This window comes from Tasmannia lanceolata, unplaced genomic scaffold (genome assembly GCF_043159265.1).
Source record: "Tasmannia lanceolata isolate RefF3 unplaced genomic scaffold, GAP_Taslan_0.1 ptg000029l, whole genome shotgun sequence".
Lineage (NCBI taxonomy): Eukaryota > Viridiplantae > Streptophyta > Magnoliopsida > Canellales > Winteraceae > Tasmannia > Tasmannia lanceolata.
This window is the reverse complement of record NW_027518706.1, coordinates 5,868,060-5,884,904: the sequence shown is the minus strand read 5'-3', so window position 1 is coordinate 5,884,904 and position 16,845 is coordinate 5,868,060. Positions and strand designations below refer to the sequence as shown.

Below are 16,845 nucleotides of genomic sequence, written 5' to 3'. Positions count from 1 at the left end.
CCGAATGCACTAGCTCAAGAGGATTTGATGCCCTCCAAGTCTTTCCAACGGGAAAAGAATCTCTTTGATGCTTTCCAAGTGCACACCCTTCACAGACTTGATCTTGGCGGTCCATGTTCGGCATGCCTCTCGCCATATGCTTCTTGTTCATGAGAGATAAAGTGCTAAAGCTCAAGTGACCATAGTGAAGTGCCATAGCCATGACATATCTTTGACAATGGTGTTGAAACAAGGTAGACCTTCACTTTGAAACTTTAGAGGAAACATCTTGTTTTGAGTCATTCTCACCTTGGCTATGAGAACATGATTTTTGTCTTTGATTTCACATACATCTTCCTTGAAATGAACATCATGACCTTTCATTAGAAGTTGCCCAACACTCAAGAGATTGTGCTTTAGACCGGGAACATAGAAAACATTGGAGATGTGCTTGACGCCTTTCTTTGTTTGAACAAGAATATCATCACTTCCCCTTACGGAAAGCCTCTTGCCATCACCCGTTCGAACTTCACTTTTGAGAGATTCATCCAATTTTACAAACACGCCTTTGTTGCCTGTCATGTGGTTACCACAACCACTATCAAGATACCACGTCTCATCAAGAGCCAGTTCTTGCACATTATAAGCAAGAAAAAGAGTGTCTTCTTCTTTACTTTCTTCTTTCTTATGCATGAAGGTAGATTCTTTCTTGCTTTCTTCCGCAATCTTCCTTCTACAATACTTCATGGTATGACCAAACCTTTGACAATGATAGCATTGAATTTGGGATACAGGTCTTCCTCTCTCTCTTCCTCTTGTAGAAGAACCACCTTCATCTTTTTCATATTCTTGATTTCTTCCTCCATCATTTCTCCCTCTTCCACGAAAAGAATTCATTCATCTTCCTCTTCCTCTTCCTCTAGAGTCACCCCTAAAAGAGACTTGAGTTTGAAAAGCTTGTTCTAGAGAAGAAGAATCAAATTGCTTCATTCACAGTTTATGGGATTGGAGTGATCCCAACAAACTTTCTAAGGATAAAGTAGCTAAATCCTTTGATTCTTCAATCGCAACAACAATATACTCAAATTTCAGAGTCAAACTTCTAAGGATTTTTTCAACAATTCTTCGATCTTGAATATCTTCACCATTTACTCTCAATTGATTTACAAGAGAAATAACACGATTGTAAAAATCTTCAATCGATTCTGAATCCTTCATCCTTAATGCATCAAACTCACATCTAAGGGTTTGTAATCTTACCAACTTTACTTTGTCTTCTCCTTTGTATGATGTATAGAGTGTATCTAATCTTCTTTTGCCGAAGTCACCGATGAAATTCGTTCAAAGATGACTTCATCCACCGCTTGATAGATAAAGAACAAACCTTCTTGTCCTTCTTCCGATTGTCTTTCAACTCATTGAGTTGCTGTGGAGTGAGAGGAGCTCTGTGTGTGCTATTTGTTTCAGGCAAATTTGTGAGTAGTGTGATAGTTTAAGGCTTGGTCCACTATGCACACGTACTTTGGATCTAGTCATGTGTGATTACTGAAAAAGTTGAAATGTGCTGGTTCAAGGCTAAGTCCACCATGTACTTACACTCACAATTTAGATAATCTATTTAGAAATTCAAGTCTTCGGACATTTTCATTTTGTGCAATGTAACTAGTGCTCTCTAATACTTGGTTGATAAGTTTGAAACTTGTGGGGGATTGTTGGATTTTGTTCCAAGAAATGAGTTTCGAATCTTCTATTAAACCTTGAGCATGTATCTAATAATGGTGAATATTGTATATAGAGATTCATGCACGATTTTTTGGATTAGGATTCATGTATGGCTCTATACTTATTGAAACATTAAATGTTAGAAGTTTCAGTGAATGTGGAGATTCATGCATGGATCTTAAGGACATGGAAATGCATGGCTCTTAGGACTTGGAATTTATGGAGAGAGTCATCTAGGAATTCATGCATGACCTTTATGATTAAGGATTCATGTATGACTCTTAGAAGACTCACCTATAATTACATGAATCCATTAATGGTCACCGTTAATGGGTGACCTCTGGGTTGCTACTTGAACTCTATAAATAGAGCCCTCATTCTAGCATCCGGAGACACCAAGAAAGGAAACTACTCTAGAGCATCTAAAGATAATAGAAAGTGTGATTCAATAGAGAGCTTGCTTGATCGGATTGTTGAGCGGTGCATTACAACAATCCATTCTCCTACAGTTCTTGTAGGTGGTTCGGTCGTGTGATCCTTGCACTGGAGTTGAGCTGAATAACACTTTAAGGTAGGCGTTCGAGGACGTTCGGCAGTATCGCAATCCAGATTGCTTGTCATCCTTCATTCAAGTCAGTAAAATTTATATTTCTGATTTAGGACTCTTAATGAGTAAGGTTGCAACTTGGGTCGCGTTTTACACGACCCGCATTGACCCGACCCAAAAATAGCATGGGTCAGGTTTAGAAATCATGGGTCTTGGGTAGGGTCGGGTTTTAGATTGAAAAACCTGACTCAATCTTGGGCAAGGTCAGGTTTAAAGAAAAAAACGAAACCCGAAACCCGACCCAACTCATATAGATGTACTATGACTTTAGTAAATATCTCTTGAATAAAATAGCAAATTATTTTCCAATATATTAATATAATTGTTTGGGATTTCCTAGCGACACATTAGAAGGCATTTTTCGGATGGTTTGTTGCATGTCAGACCAGCCACATAGGCTCGCTTTTCAGCAAATTTTGTCTTCACTCATGAGGTGCTTGTTCTGACATGCAACAGATCATCCGATCCTCAAGTTCTTCAATACCATTCTCAACAATATCCCATAGATCTTGAGATCCATACAACACCTTCATTTGAATGCTCCATTGGTTGTAGTTCTTGCCATTGAATTGAGGAAGTTGAGTTTGCAACATATTGGAAGCCATGATCAACCTCCAACCTATGCTTTGATACCACTTTGTTGGAATGAAACCAACGAGGTTGGAAGGAGAAGATGAGTTTCAAGAGAAGAAGATTGTTCTCTTGATGCCAAACACACAAAGAAAGTAACCCAAGTTGTTGTGCAACTCAAAAAACATCAAATTTCACTAAAAAACCTTACAAATGAAGAAGATACAAGGTCTAAATCTTAGCCCTCATTATAAATCAAAAAATAGCTTTTCTTAATTGCTATTAGCTTTCCTAAGCACCACTAACACACTATTATATGAAAAGTAAATGGCCAGCACAATTCCAAAACACAAAACATAGTCCCTACGCCATTAAATGCCACAAAGGAGATTTCCAATGTGGTCAAGTCTTATCTTCCAAGGCAAGAAAGTCAAGTAGATAGATGATCAAGATCTAGTGGTGAAGATTAAATTTTCAACATCCTTTCTATAGAACAACTAATTTACGTGAATGTGCATTGCACATGACAACAAAAGTTAAAATTGTAACATGTTATCATTCCAAAAGAAAAATAAAATTGTGATTTGTTCAATATACTCAAATATAAACATAATACGCTAAAGGGTGATGATAAATTCACACTCCCTGGAGAATAATTTGTTGGAGGTAGAAAGCAAACAATCTGTATTGTGATACTACCGTACGTCCTCAAACGCCCACCTTAAAGTGTTATTTGGCCGAAACATATGAGAAGTTTATGTAAAACATGTGTCAAAAAAAGAAATGTTAAAATTAATTAAATAACGTTTTTAAATTATTACCAATTTTGACCGAAATTTCAGAATTTCGGTCGAAATTTCAGGGGTCTGAAACTAGGAATTAAATTGAAATTACCATATTTTAAATTGAAATTATTTGCGTTTGTCCTCTCTATGAATTATTTGGCATCACCTTGAAGACCACCCTTATGGGCATCAGGATTGTTTTCTAGAATGATCTGTTCCTCTTTTTTTCTTCTTTTTTATGAATTTCACTCTCTGGTTCTTAAATACTTTGTTGTGGTTCTGAAATACTTCGCTGATTTTCACTTCATAGTTACCTTACTGTGTGTTTTCTTTGTATTTGGCGGTTTCTTAGATCTATGGTTGTTTTTTCATGTCCCCACCTGATTGGCATCTTGAGTTTCCCCAAGGGGTCTGTTTAATTTGAGCACTCTTCATCTTACCAACTAATTCTTTTAGTTTATTTTTTTCCTTTTTACATTTTGCTTACATTTTTCAAAAATATTTGAAATATATTATTTTTTTATGTAATTTGAATCAACTTTTAATTATCAATAAAAGTTGATAATTTTTTGTGTAATTTGCTTACATCTCAAGTTTTTTTTCCTCTCATCGAATAATACCCTTCTATTTTTATTGTCCCCCCGTTCATCACAAGGGTTTTTTCACTAGTATATATATATATATATATATATATATATATATATATAGGAAAGTGTTTCTAGTCGGCTGACTAGAAATCATTCTCTAATCCGCCGGCTTAAATCTCTCTCTCTCTCTCTCTCTCTCTCTCTCTATATATATATATATATATATATATATATATATATATATATATAGGGGAAAGTGATTGTGAGCGGCCCCTCATATAAGCTTATATGAGGTGACTGCTAAAATCATGGTGGGCCCACATTTTTGGGGTGATCCGAACCGGTCATTTGATAGGTCCTGACATAGATAGGGGGTGCCAAAAAAATCAGCTTCTTACCCGTCCATTTTCCTCTCTTTCACCTCCACAGTTCGAAGGGTTGGGATGATTATGGAGGGGATTTTTTGGGTACCCCCTATCTATGTCAGAGCCTATCAAATGACCGGTTTGGATCACCCCAAAAATGTGGGCCCACCATGTTTTTAGGGGTCACCTCATATAAGCTTATATGAGGGGCCGCTCACAATCACTTTCCCCATATATATATATATATATATATATATATATATATATATATATATATATATAGAGAGAGAGAGAGAGAGAGAGAGAGAGAGAGAGAGAGAGGATAGTGAAGCTACACACTCGTGTAGCTAACTTAGCTACACCGCCGGCTTCAAATAAAGCTACACACTCGTGTAGCTAACTTAGCTACACCGCCGGCTTCAAATACAGTGGGCCCACATTGTTTGGGCGATCCAAGCCATTCATTTGATAGGCTTTCACATTGATAGGGTGTGCCCAAAAAATAGCTCCATAGGATCATCCCAACCCTTCAAACTGTGGAGGCAAAAATGGACAGATTTGTGAAGGTTTTTACACGTCCATTTTTGCCTCCGCAAATCATAGGGTCGGGATGATCCTATGGAGCTGACTTTTTGGACACACCCTATCTATGTGAGGGCCCATCAAATCAATGGTTTGCATTACCCAAACATTGTGGGGCCCACTGTTTGGATAATGAAGAGTGTAAAAATTGCGAGAAACGTTGGATAATGAAGAGTCACAATGTTTGGGGGTTTTGAATGTTTGGACGTTTTTGGGTTTTTTTAAATTGCGGGATGGAGGGTGGATGCCACGTAGGATCAAACGCCGGATGGGGGGACTGTTCAAGTGGGCGTGAACAGTGAAATCCCCATCCAGCTATATATATATATATATATATATATATATATATATATATATATATATATATATATATATATATATATATATGAGAAAAGTGTTTCTAAGCACGTGCTTAGATAGCTTATCTAAGCACGTGCTCAAAAACACATGTGGCCCCATATTTTTTGGGGGATCCAAAGCATTCATTTGGAGGGCCCTTTCATGGATCTACCAAAAATCAGCCCTATAGGATCATCCTATCATGTTATGAAGCCTTAGGCTTAAGTAGGCCCGTTCTTCAAAATTGAAGCGTGTATATTCCCTTAGCTTGTCCAAATTAGTCATCCAAAACACAAATAGCTAAAAAAGCACAACTTTTTTACAATTATTTTCAACAAGGTTTAACTACTACTTTTATAGAAATCTTTTTTATTTTTCTTTTTCTTTTTGTTTGTTTGTTTTTTTTGGGCAAAAGTCGGTGTTCTCCATTACGCTACAATCAAGATTTTAGATATGTCAAAAAAAAAAAAAAAAACTTTAGTGCCTACTTGATGTTACTGATTATGCTTCTTCCTTCATCTATAGCTGTTTTTCCTTTATAAGATCTTGACTTTGGTTTTTCAAATTCCAACAGTGATCTGTGGAGTGGAGGCCTGTGGAGTGCCCTCCATTTTGGATGGAATTGACAAATACATTCAGGTTCTACCTTTTCTTACGAACACAACAATCAATTTCACATGAGGAACACTAAGAAATTAAAAAGTACAGGCAAAATCATGATTCTAGATTTGTTTAAAGGCTATTTTTGTCATAAAAAAGTTTTTGCCTGGTTGAAGTTAGTGTTTATCTATGTTGCATGGATTCTTTGCCCCCCTATGCCGAATCTGTGTCGACACGCCTCCACACGCGAATCGAACATGGATTCTCGTGGGACACACCCGGATTCTTGTAATAGCCGTGTCCCGCACGAATACTGTTTTTTTTCGGATGAATCCAACTCATCGGATTCTCTTTTAAAATGTGAATCCTATATATCTCCCCTTTAATTTTTTTTTTCTTCTTAACTTTTTTTTATATGAAGGCGCAACCTGTACTTTCTTACTAAAAACCCTAGCCCCTCGACCCTGGAAGATCGACTCCCCTTCCTCCTTCGACTCTAAATTCAAACGCATCGATCCTTCACCCTCAAAACTTTCATGAATATATATATAATTTTTAAAATTTATTTTATTTAAAAATTGCCGAATCCACGAATCCTAGTTTTTGGGGCTTGCCGAATCCGACACCTCGAAACCGTGTCGGAGTCCAACACGCGAATCCTAATCCATGCAACATAGGTGTTTATGCACCTTTTGGAAATATTTTTCGATGAGTCAAAACCTTTTTTGGCTATTTAATGATTTAGAAGACTAATCAGGATACACTTTAAAAATTAAGGATTTGTAGGAAAAAATTGGTCAAGTACTAGTTAAAAAAATGAGTAAAAAAATAAGAGACTCATACCAGTAATCTGAGCTCTTTCACGTTTATTATCACTATAATATGACTAGCCAATTTCCAGTTCGGGCCACTTGGCCAGCTGATTGCCCATAAAGAGCCAGCAACACCGCGGGTTCGCAGAGCCTGACCCACCTAGGCTGCCCAGCATTATGGTTTCCCACTTGTGTTTTTAATCTATGGGTCCTTCGAAAGTACATATGTCCATGAATGCAAACAGATAGAAAGCATGCAAGGACATGCATCCATGTCTCTAGCAAAAGGGGATACCCACAAGTGATGCACAGAAATAAAGAGATCATTAAAAAGAACAAATACATGCACATATAGTAAAATCCAACCAACAAGAAATATTCAGATGGTTCCAAGGATGTGGTCCTGAACACATGTATGTGCAGTTCTGGGCAACATAAACTAGATGCATCGATGGACAGGAAAAAGTCAGCTTTGCCCTTGTTTTTTTGAAAGGTAACAGTAAACATTCCATTCACCAAAAAAATCAAGTTACAACTCGGAGGGGACAAGCCGACCCAAAAGAGAACAGAACATGATTGCCTGCGATCAGAGTACAAGCAAAATATCAAAAGCCTAGGGATACATAAAGCCTAAAATCCCAAGGTGTTATCATGCAAAAATCAAGAGGCTATCCGACACCATCGTGATGGGTATTAAGCACCACAGCCACAGAACGTAGGTCGACCCCATGCTTCGCAAGTCAGTCAGCCATTTCATTGGCCGACCTTCTCATATGTGGGCAAATAACACGAACCAAGTCCTGTATTTCAGCGGTGATGTCTTCAAGTTTCCAAGCTAAATTGGATAGTCAGAAATTGGTGATGGTGTGACTACAAGATAAATTGTAGATCTGATTAGCCAATGGGTCCAACCTGTTGACATCCCTAATACCTTTTTTTTGAAATAGAAATCAATTTAATTAAGGATAAAGAATTACAAAAGCACTTCGGCGGAGCACGCGGGCACTGGTGGGGGTTTGTAAAAATTGCTCCATTTTTTTTTTTTTGAAAGCCAATGGGTCCAACCTGTTCACATCCCTAATACCCTTTTTTTTTCCAAAATAGATACCAATTTAATTAAGGATAAAGAATTACAAAAGCACTTTGGTGGAGCACGCACACACTTGGGGGGGGGGGGGGGGGGGGGGGTGGTAAAAATTGCCCCATACATGTGAGACACTTGATGCTCCTGATTTGGCTGAGCGATCAGCGAATTCATTAGAGCTCCTAGGAATGACAGAAAATGAGAATACATCATGCAAAAGGATTCAGAGATATGGTTAGCTCCACACATGAAACACATCACATTAATGGATATTTATGCATAGACTACACGAACAGAGGGAAGAATTCATCCTTTTCTCCTCTTGAGAGGGTGAATTGCTATGATTTGTGGATACGGATATGAGCTGTCAGACATGACGATATCTAAAAATCTAAAAATGGTGAAATGTACGTACATATAAATTACCAATTACTGTATAGTTTGTAACAATATAAATATGGAAATCATTTAACAAATTAATAAATCTCAACTATAATTCAAAACAAACATGAGATAATCAAATAACAACACATTCATCAATTTAATCTAGTTCTCTTCCGTCTCCAATATACAGCGAGTAAGGGAGACCAATATGTTATAATGAACATAGTATTGGTCCGATTGGAGCTAGAGTTTGTTTAGACTTTTAAGTTTAGGAGAAAGGAGAGGGGAAGGGGGGATGGGGGATGGGATGGATATAACAACAAATATTAGTTAAAGAAGAGCTAAAAACGAGCTTATAATAAAAGAAGAGTTAATAATAAAAGAAGTATATACAATATTCTATAATAAAATAAAATGTCACACTTGGCACGGTACAAAAACGTGTCCACTCGCCCATATTAAGTCTAACACTTGTAGCATTACATTTAAAGGTGTCTAAAGGAGTGTCGACGGGTGTGGACACGATATGACACGTGTGTCGATAATAAATTCAAAGTGCCAGCTAAATCATAGGTGAATTGGTAAGTGGTAACTGCATCCAATCTCCGAAAAAGTCCCTATTGTTTCGATTAATCAAATTTTGGAATGGGATATGGACCGAATGAAAGGGTATATTACAGTTGAAAACATTACTGCATTCCAGCAGGGGACAATGGAATGAAGTTTTTTTTTGTCTGTATTCTGTGTGAGCATAAAGTTCAAAGCAATTCATTTTCCAAAAATAAATAAATAAATAAATGAATAAATTCCAAAGCAATGCAATGAAGTTGAGAGATGTTAAGAGATGTTATCATGTTAATGCTATCAGATATTTTCTCTAGGGTCCTCTCTTAGCTGTGGTAATCAAGATCAATACTCAATTCAGATGTAAGTTAAATAATAATTTCTGTAAAACTCAACTAACACACCTTCTTTAGGCAAAGGCGTCCCTGCTCAAGACCCACGCCATCACCAACCCGAAGGAAGATAAATGAAGGAGTGTCAGCAATTGCCTGAAAACATGGTAAGATCAGGGTTAAGACTTCAGAGAAAAGCACAAGGTTATAAAATAATATGAATGGACAGCAAATTTGCATATGTAATTATGTAAAAAGATTTGAGGGAAAATAAAGACGTCCAAAAGCCATATCATATACGCCAACAATGAAGTGAATAAACTTAGGACAAGTAAATGATGTACCTCAATTTTTAGATTTTGTATTTCTTTTGGTCAGTAACACCAGGAGCCCGATGGAAATATTCCTCCCATGGGGGATCGACAAGAATGACATTGAACTTGGTGCCAAAAAATTCAGGGGACAACACATGGTTGCGCAGGTCGCACTTGTAATACATAGGTGGGGATGAAGATTTGGCCACAATTTCATCTTTCCTCTGAATAAGTTCCCTCAGCTTTGCCCTCAGCTTTGGGTAATCCTCCACAACACTGGTAAGTTCTAGCCCCCTGATGAAATTCTGTGGTCGCATACCAGTATCCACAAAATTTTGGGAGTAGTCATTTTGCTCTACCCTTGAAGGAGCTTTACCAGGGGGAGAACTAATCCTAGGTGGACCCCAACCCATTGGAGCATTATCATGAAGTACTCCACGTCCAATTGGTCCCATTATATTAAATCCAGGACCAGTTATGCTAGGAGATACTCCTCTTCAAGGGCCAAATTGATTAAAATACATTGCATGGTTTGGGCCAGTCCCCATATTAGGAAGGAATCGCGGTCGTAGCAATCGTGGTGGTGGTATGGGAGAAAGTCCAGGTGGGGCAGCCAACACATTCATATCAAAACCTCGAGGTCCAGGCCAAACAATTGGCCCTGGAGATGGAGGAATGAAAATCGGTATAATTGGTGGGCCTGGAACTGCTGACATGTTCTGGCCAATGGGCCGCATGGGTCCAGGTGGCAAGCTCAAGTGACCAAAGGGAGGTCCCACCATAGGCCCTGGGATTACATGTTGCCCGGTCCTACCATAGGCACTGGGATTACATGTTGCCCGTGTCCCTACCCTGAACCCCTCCTCCTCCTCCTCTCCTGCCTCCTTTTCTTCCTTGAGGAATGCCGGTATTGAAAGACCCCGGTCCCTGGTTATTTCCAAATGGAGGCAGTGAACCCCTACTAGAAGTCTGGCCTGCACTAGTATGCCTAGAAAACATGGATCCAGACTCCTCTCTCTCATAATCAAGAGACTTGGGCCTAATCTCTATCACATCAGAATACTCATTTTTAGTTCCAACACTCGAGGTTTTCATGCCTTCAGTCCTGCTTCTGTCTTTTCTATAAGCAGGTCTACCATGAAGCTTCTCATTATCCATTCTATCCCGTTCACGCCTCTGTGAGTCCCATTCCTTTTTATAGTCAAAATCACCATCCCCATCTTTTGCCTCTTTATCATTCCTGCTCTGCTGCCTTTTCCTCCAACTATGTTTAGAACCTCCCCAATCCCTCTCTCTGCCTTTGGATCTATCATTTCCGTAAGCTTCTTTTTCACTTTGCCTCCCTTTGTGGATAATACTTCTTTCATTGTCAGATTGAGAGAAACCTCGATCAATTTCATCCGACTCCTGACGATGTCTCTCAATTCTCTCAGGGCTTCGTGACCTTCTAGTGCGCCTCACTTCCCTACCACTTCTATTTGTATTATCAGACCTCTCTCGACTTTCCGCATCATCACGGCCACTATGTGCAAGGTCTCGTTGGTGTCTGTTCTTCTCAGTTTTCTTTCCATGGGCTCTGGAGCGCAGCCTATGGGCGCTAGACTCAACATCCTTCACCGTTTTCTCTCTGACACTCATCTGCCTATTGTCTCTAACACCTTCTGATCTTTCTTCTTGAGCCTCTCACATGCCTCTACTTTTACTCCTCTCTCCATCAACCCTTCTCTATTCCTTATTGCTTGATCTAACACCCTTATGAATGTTTGAATCTAAAGCCCTCCTTTTACTATCTTCCGATTCGATTCTTGCATCAACATTTCTCTCTCTAGAAGACGCATGCTTATGATCCAAATAACCACCATCATCGGCCTTTCTGACAGATTCAGATTCATTCCATCTTCTCCTCGGATTCCTTTCCCGTTCACGACTTCCAAGACCTTTATCTCTGCCACTTTCCATCCTTCCTGAATACCTCGAATCCTTATCCCGCGCATTTTCAAACGACCAATCATGGGAATTATCCGCCTTGCTTCTAATTTTGCTCTGAGAAGCCTCTTGAGACCCAACTGGTGTTAGATGCCATGAGGCAATCGATCAGCCCCTCTTACAAGTTAATTGAGTTGTGATTAGCAGTCTTTATAGGACATGTAATCTGTGTATAGGAATAACTACTTTGGTGTTTTCTTTGCATTTTTAGTTTTAGCTTCTCATGATGAACACTAAACAAGGTGGTTGCTATATCATTTTGCCGTATTGAATACTAAATGGAATCCCTCTTTGAATGCATGTGACCATGTTCACGGATTGGAAAGGGTTCCCGAGCATAGTTAACTGATAATGGTATAAAAATTCAAATGAAAAATCAGTTTCCTAAATATAGCCATTGAACCTGCTAGTTCAGCTCCCAAAATTTATTTGTCAGCGGAATTCAGCGATTTCTGTAAGTACTTTTTGGTTAACAAATGGATAAAGATAGTTATATACCTTTCTGTTAACTTGGATGAATGGGCATGTGAAGATTCTGTATTCCAATTTCTAAGACTTAATCATGCTTGCATATTTGATGAAGATGTAAAAGTTCAAAGATAGAAATTTTTTTTCACTAACATTTAAAAAAAGGGTTTTTCACCATCATTTGTTGGGTTTGTCACTAATCTAATCTCTCTCCATTATCTGCTTTTCTTTGACAGGCAGAGGTTGTTCAACCTGCCTTTGCACTAGGAAAGCCTCAACATCAGGGACTCCTATACATGAATGGAGCATGGTAATGGAGATGCACCGAGTCATGGTCGTTTTTGTACATGACAACTACTTTGAGATCAACCAATTTGTTATATACTTTTAGATCAAATTAAAGTCTGCCCACAATTCATGTTAAAAGTGGGGCACATAATCCTACGCGTGGGGGGTGGGGTGGGGGGGATCATCTCCCCAAACTAATTTGTAAATAGTTGAAGACACCCAATTTTGTCAAGGTGGGACTAATGGTAAGTTGTCGCAAGGAAGAATCTCATGTCGAGTCCTAGAGCACCGGTTCCTTTTCTCTCAATCTCTCTTTAGGTTATTGAAACAGGAAAATACTTTTCGAAAATGATTTTATCCCAGAGATGCAACAAAAGCCTGTCTTTACATATCACCCGCCTTTTACGGCAGAACCAAAAAGCCCATTATCACACAGCATAGCCGAGAAGTTAACTTTGAGTCAAAAACATCCGTTTTAACCCAAAAATACTTCGTGTCTCGAAAGCTAACGATATTAGATTCATTGGAATCTTCCCGGAACGAGGGATCCAACGGATTTGATCGCGCGTGATTCGGAGTCCAATCGGAGAACTTGCGGTTAGCCGAAATTCTCCAAAAGAGATGAAAAATCATAGTTTTCGAAAAAACACAAAAGATAGGAAATCACATTTCCCCATACAACCGACATGGCACTGATGTGACTCCAAATTTCGCAAATTGTGAAATTGGATTTTCCGATTTCGCACTTTGCGAAATTTGAGTGGAAATTTACAAAAATACCCCCCCCCCCGAATTCTATAAATAGAGGGGGCGTAAGCGTAAATCAGATTTTAACTTCTCTCTCGTTTAAATTTTTAACTTCTGGTTATTTCTCTTCTGTTTTTTCAGTTCAAAACCTTTTCCTGATTTCTAGAAAACCCTAGTTTCTTTACTTTAGAAGAGAGAAAGTAGAGAAATTTTTAGGTAGCTCAACTGGGTGTCGGTATTCTGCCGAATTTCCAAAGATCAGTAGCGACATCTTTCAAATATCGCCGTTCTTCTGCCGAATTTAACAGAACTACGAGCTATTTTTTTCAATAATAGTATCGTTGTAAAAAGAAATCCTATGTCCAATTCACTTGATATTGATTCAATAGGCTCCAAAGGGTTTTCGAACTCCAAAAGGCTTTCCAATTGAGTTTATGAGTGTTAGAATTCTGTTTAGAGGGTTAAGGAACATATATATAGGCTAGGGTGAAAACTAGTCGTTTGAGTGGCATTTTAGTAAAAGCTGCCAGGTTTCAAGAACTAAGCAAATCTCGACGCACACTTTCTATCTGCTCTCTCTATTCTTGTTTGTACATTTGGTTCTATCTTTAACTAGTTGTAGTCCCATGCAATGCACGGGGCGAAGAAAAAATTATGATCTTACGGATTTGTACAAATCAAGTTAGAAATGTTCCTATTTTTATGGGATTCTTTATTGGGAAATTTTATTGCGTTAAATATTTATTGGAAAACTTTATTGCGTTAAATGCGTATTTTGCAATTTAAATGAAATCAATTTAGAAATGTTCCTATTTTTTGGAACTCTTTATAGGAAAACTTTTTTGCGTTAAATGTTTATTGGAATAAGATACTTTACTAAGGTTTCGTATGATAGAGGAATACGTGTGAAAAGGCGTTTCATTTTCCTATTTTTGTTTAGCGACTCTTAAAGAACTTTTGGAATTTCAAAAGTGTGCAACATCCCCTTAAAGCGTTTTTAAATTTCGGAATGCAGTAGGGGTCCACGTGGCGCCACCCCAGCTTACCACATTCAGCTTGATATATATATATATATATATATATATATATATATATATATATATATATATATATATATTATATAGATTTGTGGATTGTTGTTTGATTTGCCATTAAGTTTGAATTCAACATTATTTATGGCAAAAGTTTTTACAACCCAATTTACCCCGCTATTGGGTTGCCATACCCTCACTTTGTATTTTCATAATACTAATCTAGTTACCACAACAATAGTCAATAAAACGTGATTCGGCAAAAAAATATGAAAGACAAAATTTCGAGTTTTATACGGCATTGGTTAAAAAAAAAACAAAGTTAAAAAAAAAACGGAAACACAAGAAAATGAGTTTAGAATTTTGTCATTTACAAAATATAGTGGGGTCAAATAAGAAAGTTGGCCCAAAAAATATGTTTAAAACGTTTAAAACGCCTTTAAAATGTGTTTAAAACGTTTGCCTTAAAAAACTGGAGTTTTATTTGTAGTAAAAGTTTTAAATGGCACACTAATAAAACACTTTTTTTTTTTGAAAAAAAAAACACCGTTTAAAATGGAGTTTTGCGAACAATGGTCAGTATTGGATTGGATTTATCCATACCCCACGTGTAACTATTGTAGTTATCCAGGAGACCTGTCAGTTGTGATTACTTAGATAGAATTTTCGTTTTTAAAGAACTCTGAATTGAAGAGAGCATTCATTCATTCGTTTCTTATCATCCTTATGCTCAGTTCTCTCGTCGGGAAAGGAAAGGGAAGGGAAGTGAAGGGAAGTAAACTGATGTGGCAGAAAAGAAAGTGAAGGAAAAGAAACATGTCAGATGAGCATTTCGTTGCATAGAAACCTGACAGAAACCTCACAGAAACTAACAGAAACTACCGAAATATGTGTTTCATTGCAGGGAAACTCAATAGAAACCTGTTAAATAGAAACTGTGACAAACTGATATGCAGAAATGATGCCAACATAGAATCTAGTCTAAAATAAGTGGGTCTAACCCTCTGAAGTCAATCAAAATAAGAAAACCATGACAAACAGAAGTTGAACAATAACAATCCCAATCAAATTGTCAGAAATATAGAGCTGCCAAGATATAAATCAGGCAACCAACATAGACTTGACAAAAAATTGTCACAAATATATAGTTGCCAAGAAGAAGCAGACCGTAATATCGCATAACAAAAAGACCAAGCCAAGTCCTTACATCTATAAGTCCAAACCAACTAACAAAAATAGTACATAAACATGTTCACCAAAAAAAACAGACAAGCCAACCAAAAAAAAGATCATGTCCAAATGAAGTCCACATCCAGAACCATCCAACAACCACATGTTTATGTAAGTCCACATCCACATCCACATCCACAATCACTCAGAATTCAAGGGTTTCCATCTTCCTCCACATGTAGCGCTCCCTCCTTTCTACTGTGTACTTCATAAAAGCACGAACCTCCGTAGGGTTACGGTTGAGGTACTCATAAGCCCTCTCCAAGATGTCCTCCTCGTATCCTTCTAACCCAAACACGGCATCATGAAGCTCGTCATTGTCAAAAGGTTCCTTCGATAGATCCTTGATTGCATCTGCAACCTTCTCCAAAGTTGAAGTAAACCCTTCCATAGAATTCATATATTTTGCTGCACTACGCTTCGTCCCCCTCTGACCTTCATTGCTTCTTGCAAAATCTCTAACCGGAGATGAAGTTCTAGGCCCAAGTCCCCTACTGCTCTCACCCACCATAGGAGACTCTGGAATTGTTTCAGTCTCAGGGGATAGTCAATATGCGGAGCTGAACTCTACACCTCCTGACTAGGGGCAACGTCATCCCTACTCCACCCACCCGTGGCATAGTCTTCACCAAAAATGTGACGAAAATCATCTATCAACACATGTTTCTCTGTAAAATATTTTTTATGTTCAGGGTGAACCTACAAGAAATTCGGAAAAATAGTTATAAATATTACGAGCCAGAGTAATTAACAAATGAAACAAAGATGTCACTTTGTACTCACAGCGACCCAAGCATTGTAGACATCTTCCGTCACTTCGATCTTCTTATTGACGTCATCCCAGCCAAATCCGCTTGTGTTTATTATAGTGTTGACGGCCACGAATTTCTTTTTTAGGGTCTTGACTCGATTTTTGATATGCTCTTTCGTCATATCTTTCCCATATCAACTATTCATTGCTCTGCTTGCCGCCGTGTAAGCGACATCTTTAAAGCCATTGAGTATCTTGTGCCCTTCCGATACTTGTTCCAATAACGCATCCACCAACACCTTATCCATCTCAGTATTCCAGTAATGGTTCCTACCCATGCGACTTGCAGCCATCCTATATGAATTGAAACAATAACGAGAAACTCATGAGACCATACAATAACGAGAAGCTCATAAGATCATACAATAACGAGAAACTCATGAGACCATACATAAAACTCATGAGACCATACAATAACGAGAAACTCATGAGACCATACAAAAACGAGAAACTTATGAGACCATACATAAAACTCATGAGACCATAGAATACGAGTTTATTGTTTTTTAAAAACAAGCTACAAACAAGCCATAAAAAAAAAGGCGATACATAAATCAATGTTGAAAGTCATTCCACATATTCGTGGTCAATTCATTTCTAATCCTAGTCCCCTCTCGTGCATCATCGGCCCTACTAAGTGGAACATATGGGACAGGCT

At 38.1% G+C, this 16,845-nt stretch overlaps 1 pseudogene; it reads right to left on the bottom strand.

The window, feature by feature from the left end:
- Positions 1-872: 872 nt before the first annotated feature.
- On the bottom strand, positions 873-16,309 carry LOC143858974 (uncharacterized; annotated as a pseudogene).
- Between the last annotated feature and the right edge of the window lie 536 nt (positions 16,310-16,845).